Here is a 5,538-nt window from a genome sequence, read left to right on the forward strand (position 1 = left end):
AATTTGCTTTTCCTGGTCTGTGCATTTATAGATGATTGGACTCAATAGCACTTAATGTGTTTACTTCTTTGTCATGTATTTTTCATGCTAGTTTTAATACATTTTTAAAGCTTGTAATAAAGTTCCTAGAAAGCAACACTGCTCTTTTTTCTTTCTTTTCTCAGCTCCCCTTCTAGGGATGCAATAACACAGAAAATGTCCAAAAGCATCTAGCATATCGCCCAAATAGCTTTTTAAAAAGTCAAGTACATGTGTACTTCTGAATGTGTTACGGGTAACTGTTGTGGAGCAGCCAGAGGAGTCCACATGCGTGCTGCTATTCATGTGAACTTTTACTCCACCACAGATTCCTAGTGCAATTTGTTCAGTGTCTCAGAGGTTGTTTAACTCTGCTTTCAAAGTTAGTAACTCTGTGCTTTAAAGTCTTATTGCTTATAAAGCTGAAAGCAGTACTGAACAACTACCTCTCTGTAGGCTGCTCCAATGTGACACTAAACCTCTATCCCCTCTGTCTTGTTGTAACAACTACAGGCAGTTTAGTTAAAATCTGGTGCAATATTTGTGCTGTTGGTAGAGGTGACTGTCTTGCTTCTGTCCATAAGTGCAGGAAAACTAGAAGTTTCTATATCCAAACAAACCCCCAGGCTTTTCCTGACTCGGTTATTGAAAGTCTTCTATTCATAGTGGGTGCTGAGGCCTGTTGTTGAACTGGAAACCAGGGGTCTGCTGCAGCTGCATTAGGATCAGTCTACCCCTAAGGCCACACCTGACAGATTTCATAGCATCTCACAGAGAGAAGAGCTGGTTAGAACCAGCTTCCTAAACTGTAGCTAGAGCATGAACTTTTTATTTGAAAACAAATCTGCCTGTTCTGTTGATTTTGACTTAGCTCCCTCACCCCCTCAAAGCATGATGGTGCCAGAGCCTACTGGCTGTGTTTTAGGATGCTGATAGGCATCATATCTGTGTGCAGCTGAGTTAATGACTCATTCCAAGCTTTGCTTACACAGAAATGGGAAGAGAGGATAACTGACTGAGCAGACACTGATTTCAGGGTGGTAGGCAGCTGGAACAGTCATTGTATGCTGCCTGGTTTTCAAAAGCAACTATATGAGATCTTGGGTGGCCTGCAATTAACCCAGTGAAGTGAGAAAAAGTGGAGGATGCTGTAGCAATGAGAAGTAAATAAGCATCTGAGGGCAGATCTTAAGCTTTGTCTATATAGTGAAGATGTGCTACACATAACTAGCCTTGTGCTAAGTGTTTACACCTGTGAATGGGGAAAAAAAAAAATTTAAAAGAGGTACATGAGAAATGAACACATGAAACTCAAATTATTTTCTCCGTTTGACCATGGCAATGGAAAGCAGGCTTTAGAATTATTATTTCTTTGGACTAAAGCAAAATTCTAAGGGTTTGAAGTAATGGTAGAAGACTCAAGCAAGGTACTAGTTTTGTGCCATTTTAAACATAGCACTTACAGCACCCTTTGATAATCTGGAGAACAGCGTGTCAGTCATCATGCTGCTCCTTGATGCAAGATGCTCCTGTGAACCTGCTCTGCACCATGCCAAATAGACCCTGCAAGGCATGGCCAGTGCTCAAGTAGCTTCTAGAAATGCCTTCACCTGCCATTTTCTGTGAGATAAAGAATACAGCTCTGTCGCCCGACCTCTACTTACAGCCAAAGACAGAGTTTGTACGGGTCAAATTCAAAAGTGATTTTTTTGGAAGAATTTCTTTGATCAAGAGCAATATTCTTTGCTTTCTTCTAGCCAGTAGCTCAACCTGTTTGTAAATTAACCAGATAGCATAGTGATCTGAAAACTCACCTCTCTGGCTTCACAGTGACAGAGGGTAAATATCTCCTAATCCAGATGCTCAGCAAAAGTTTATTTTGGGCCAGGGCTCAACTTTCTAGCACTCGTATATTAAAGAAAAAATATTCAGCTGTCACCAGAACCTTGACCCTAGAAAAGACATACCCTGCAACACAGCTGTGCATGACTTTGGAATAAAACTGGACTGTGTGACAGATGGGGACAACTCCTAGATGAGAGAGGACCTGATGTCAGAGATCCTGAGTTTTACCTTGACTCTGCAGCTTGGTCACAAAGCAGTTTGGCTACTACTGGCAGCACAAAGAACAGTGGTACAGGTTCCCAGTTTTAATCCTTGATGCCTGCAGCAAGATGAGCTGTTCCCCCTTCCAGCTGTAAGAAAGTAACTGCCAATCAGAGAAACTGAAGTTCCCTGAGGCAGTAAATATTAGGCTTGTTTCTAGAGAAGATCAGTTAACAAGGTGCTAAGCAGCTCTGTGAGGAGTAGTGACAAATTCTGATGCTCTCAGAGACCATACTGAGTTGCTCTTGTGTTGGGACCTTGATTGTTTTTTATTTTGAGTGGCTGAATTATTGCTCACCCAGAAGGTATTAAGTGGTACAAGAGCTGGTAGTGATATGGCTATCACTGTGGAGTTTAAAAGGGGGTAGTGCTTGCCAGAAGTTGTGGTTTGGAGGATTTGGTGTTGTTGGAAAAGAGACTAAGTTAATAGCTTATTTGGGTGAGAATTTGTTATTAAAAATGATAGCGTGTTTTCTTTGTGTTAGATAAACTGCATTTGTAGTATCCTGATGTACAGTGTGCTGAGTGGAGCAATTAAGGCATCTGGTATAAAACATATCTTCCCTTCTTCCCATAAATCTCATTTGTGATTGTGGCTTGCTATCTTGCAGCAATAGGTCCCCTCACTTCTGGAAAGAAAGATCAATTTGAAGTGCTATCCAGTAGATGAAGTTCTTTCCTGTTGTTCTTATTTCAGACTTCTAGCTCTGGACTATCCCAAGTTGATGATTGAAGGAGCTGCGTAGGTTCTTACCAGGGGTAAGTTGAATGATGCTTCCCTGTGTGGTTTCTGAACACTTGTAACTATCCTGAAGCCTAGTTTGTTTAACCTTTCTCCTTAACAGAAGTTCTCCTTTGATACTGGGTCAGAAGACCTTGCTCCTAAGTTCTACCTTACTCTCTTGAAGACTTTTTGGAAATGTAGCAGATGGCTGACCTCCTGCTCTGGCTGAGTTTGTAGATTTCTCTTGCCTGGGAACTTGTCAGGCTCTCCTAGAGCAGACCCTGACCCATCTGCTCCTTTAGACAAAAGTATGAACAACTAGCAAAGTTTCTGAGTGGGGAAAACTGACTTGTAAGGTTCTTCGGAAGGCAGTGAAATGAGGAGGAAGAAAGGACTTAAATGCTTGATTTCTGTGTCTGTTTTTGGTTTTTTCAATTCTTGCTCTTTTTATAATAGATTGGTGTTGGGATGTCTGAACATGGGAAGAAAACCACAGACCTCCTTCTTGTACCAAGGAAAACTGAATCAGCCAGGGCTGGTCTGCAATTCCCTGTGGGTTTTGTCTACAGGCTCCTTAAAAGAGGCAACTACACTGACAGGATCAGTCATGGTGCTGCCATCTACCTGGCTGCTGTGCTGGAGTATCTGATCACAGAGATCATGGAGCTGGCAGTGATCGCTGCACGGGAAAGCAAGAAAGCCAGGATCACACCCAGGAACATCCAGCTGGCTGTGAGAAATGATGATGAGCTGCATGAGGTCTTCTCCCGTGTGACCATTGCTGAAGGAGAGGTGTTACCTAATGTTCTTCCAGAACTTCTTCCTAGGAAGACCACATCACTTAAACGACCCCACAGATATGTCTAGTTGCAGGAGTTCTAGCTGCCACCAGGCTCCTGACCTTGTGGTATTGTTAGCACTGGCTTTCTTCACAGCTCAGAGTTTTTTCATGCTGCTTAGCATTTTTGATCTAAATTGGTGTGTGTGTAACTGTGCGCGTCTGGAAAGCTGCTAAAGATGGGGTTGCTAGTTAAGTTTTCATGGGTAGGTCCTTCAAAAACAAAAAGTCAGCCGATGACTATTATGAATAAATGAGCGCTCAAACAACTCATGTCCTTCTTATTCCCTTCTATAAAATATTTGTTGCACTAAACAGAAGATTTTTTTTTTTTCTTTGGTAGTGTAGTTATCTAAGGAAACCTGCTCTATGATCTTTAAAGCTTGTGTCTCTGTGTGCATGGCTGGAATCTCCTTATTCTGTATGAGCAGAAGTCTGCTTCACCTGACCACTTCAGACTTCATCATGGGCACAGTTAACTACTCAGGGTAAGTAGATGCACCTGGAAAACTTAAGCTGGACTGCCTTATAATGACGATAAAGCTGATGAGTTATCTTCTCTAACATCTGGATATGAAGGTAGAGCTGTGCTGTAACTTGAGAGTGTTGCTGCACACACCTTGGTCCAAAGATTGTGTTGGAATTGTCCTGAGTTTCTGCATTAATGGAGTACAATCCAAGGAGTCTTCTACAGGCAGTACATAAACCTTGTCAGTGCTTGAGCCTTAAAGATCTTCTAGAAACTGCTCTTAAGAAAGAAATTGTGTTTGGATTCAGTCTCTCTGGTACTGAGAATCTCCTTTACTGCTTTGAGGCTTGTTCCATTAGGATCCAGATCAAGGAAACCTGTTTGTTAAAAGGCAATTCAGGGAGTAACCTTCTCCAGGAGCCTCCAAAACACTTGTCTTCCACTGAAGCAGTTTGAAAGGCTACCTGAGCCCTTTTAGATTTGCCCATGGGATTGCAATGTTATGGTGGACACACACTAGTACTAATCTGTTGTGCTGTGGAGAACTATGTTTAACAGCTTCACCAGCAGGATGCCACTCGAGCTTTATAAGTGCATTACTAGGTGTTTGAATTATTCTGTTCATAACACAGAACAGGAAAGAAAAGGAATGCCCTGGTGTCCTCCAGCTTCAGATGTAGTAATTCAGCCAGGTAAAAAGGCTATTTAGAGAACTCCATCAAGACCGACCATACCAGCTCAAGGTTTGGAAGATTCTGTTTCCTATATCTGCCCATATCTGCCTGTATCATACCCATAGTATGCTGCTGCTTTTTCTCCAGTAACTCCAATATCTCCCTGGTTTTCTGGTCTTGTGAGAACTGGGACCTTTTGAAGAATGGGTTGCAGATTTCACCTCTTTGTATAGGCAGGCTAGGGAATTTAAACAAAGGGCAAGAAGCCAGGAATGAGGTTCTGTGGGACTGCAGCCAGAGAACTTTCTGTATGAGAAACCTCTAGTGTGTGTGTAAGCTGCAAATACCTACTAGAGGTCATGCTATGAGAAGGCAAAGAGAGAAGCGTGTTAGTATTGGGTCGGCCCCAGTATGAGTGGCTGCTGTGGGCTCTGCAGGTAAGTGATTTACAGTGTGAACAGTAGACAAATGTAGTTCTGAGGGCAGCCACAAGATCAGCTGTTGCTGCCTGTGGCAACTTTGGCTACAGATCTAGAGGGTGAAATGGTGCTGAAGTGCTGACCTGCACCATAAACCAAACCCTCCAGCTGGTGTCTTGGAAAGCAAGAGCAGCTCCTTAGGGGGCTGCTGCGTGTTCTTCTGCAGCAGTTTTGATCAACACTGGCCATATGAGCTGCATTTGAAGAAAAACAGTCCAATTTTCCTGTCA

General features: G+C 42.7%; 1 non-coding gene across 1 annotated transcript; it reads left to right on the plus strand.

Annotated features, from left to right (window-relative positions):
* Positions 1 to 2,297: 2,297 nt before the first annotated feature.
* On the plus strand, positions 2,298 to 3,955 carry LOC102087692 (uncharacterized). Its single transcript, XR_010472236.1, has 3 exons — positions 2,298 to 2,429; positions 2,822 to 2,883; positions 3,305 to 3,955. It is a non-coding gene; the product is annotated as an uncharacterized LOC102087692 (transcript).
* The last annotated feature ends 1,583 nt before the right edge of the window (positions 3,956 to 5,538 follow it).

This window comes from Columba livia, chromosome 1 (assembly GCF_036013475.1).
Source record: "Columba livia isolate bColLiv1 breed racing homer chromosome 1, bColLiv1.pat.W.v2, whole genome shotgun sequence".
Lineage (NCBI taxonomy): Eukaryota > Metazoa > Chordata > Aves > Columbiformes > Columbidae > Columba > Columba livia.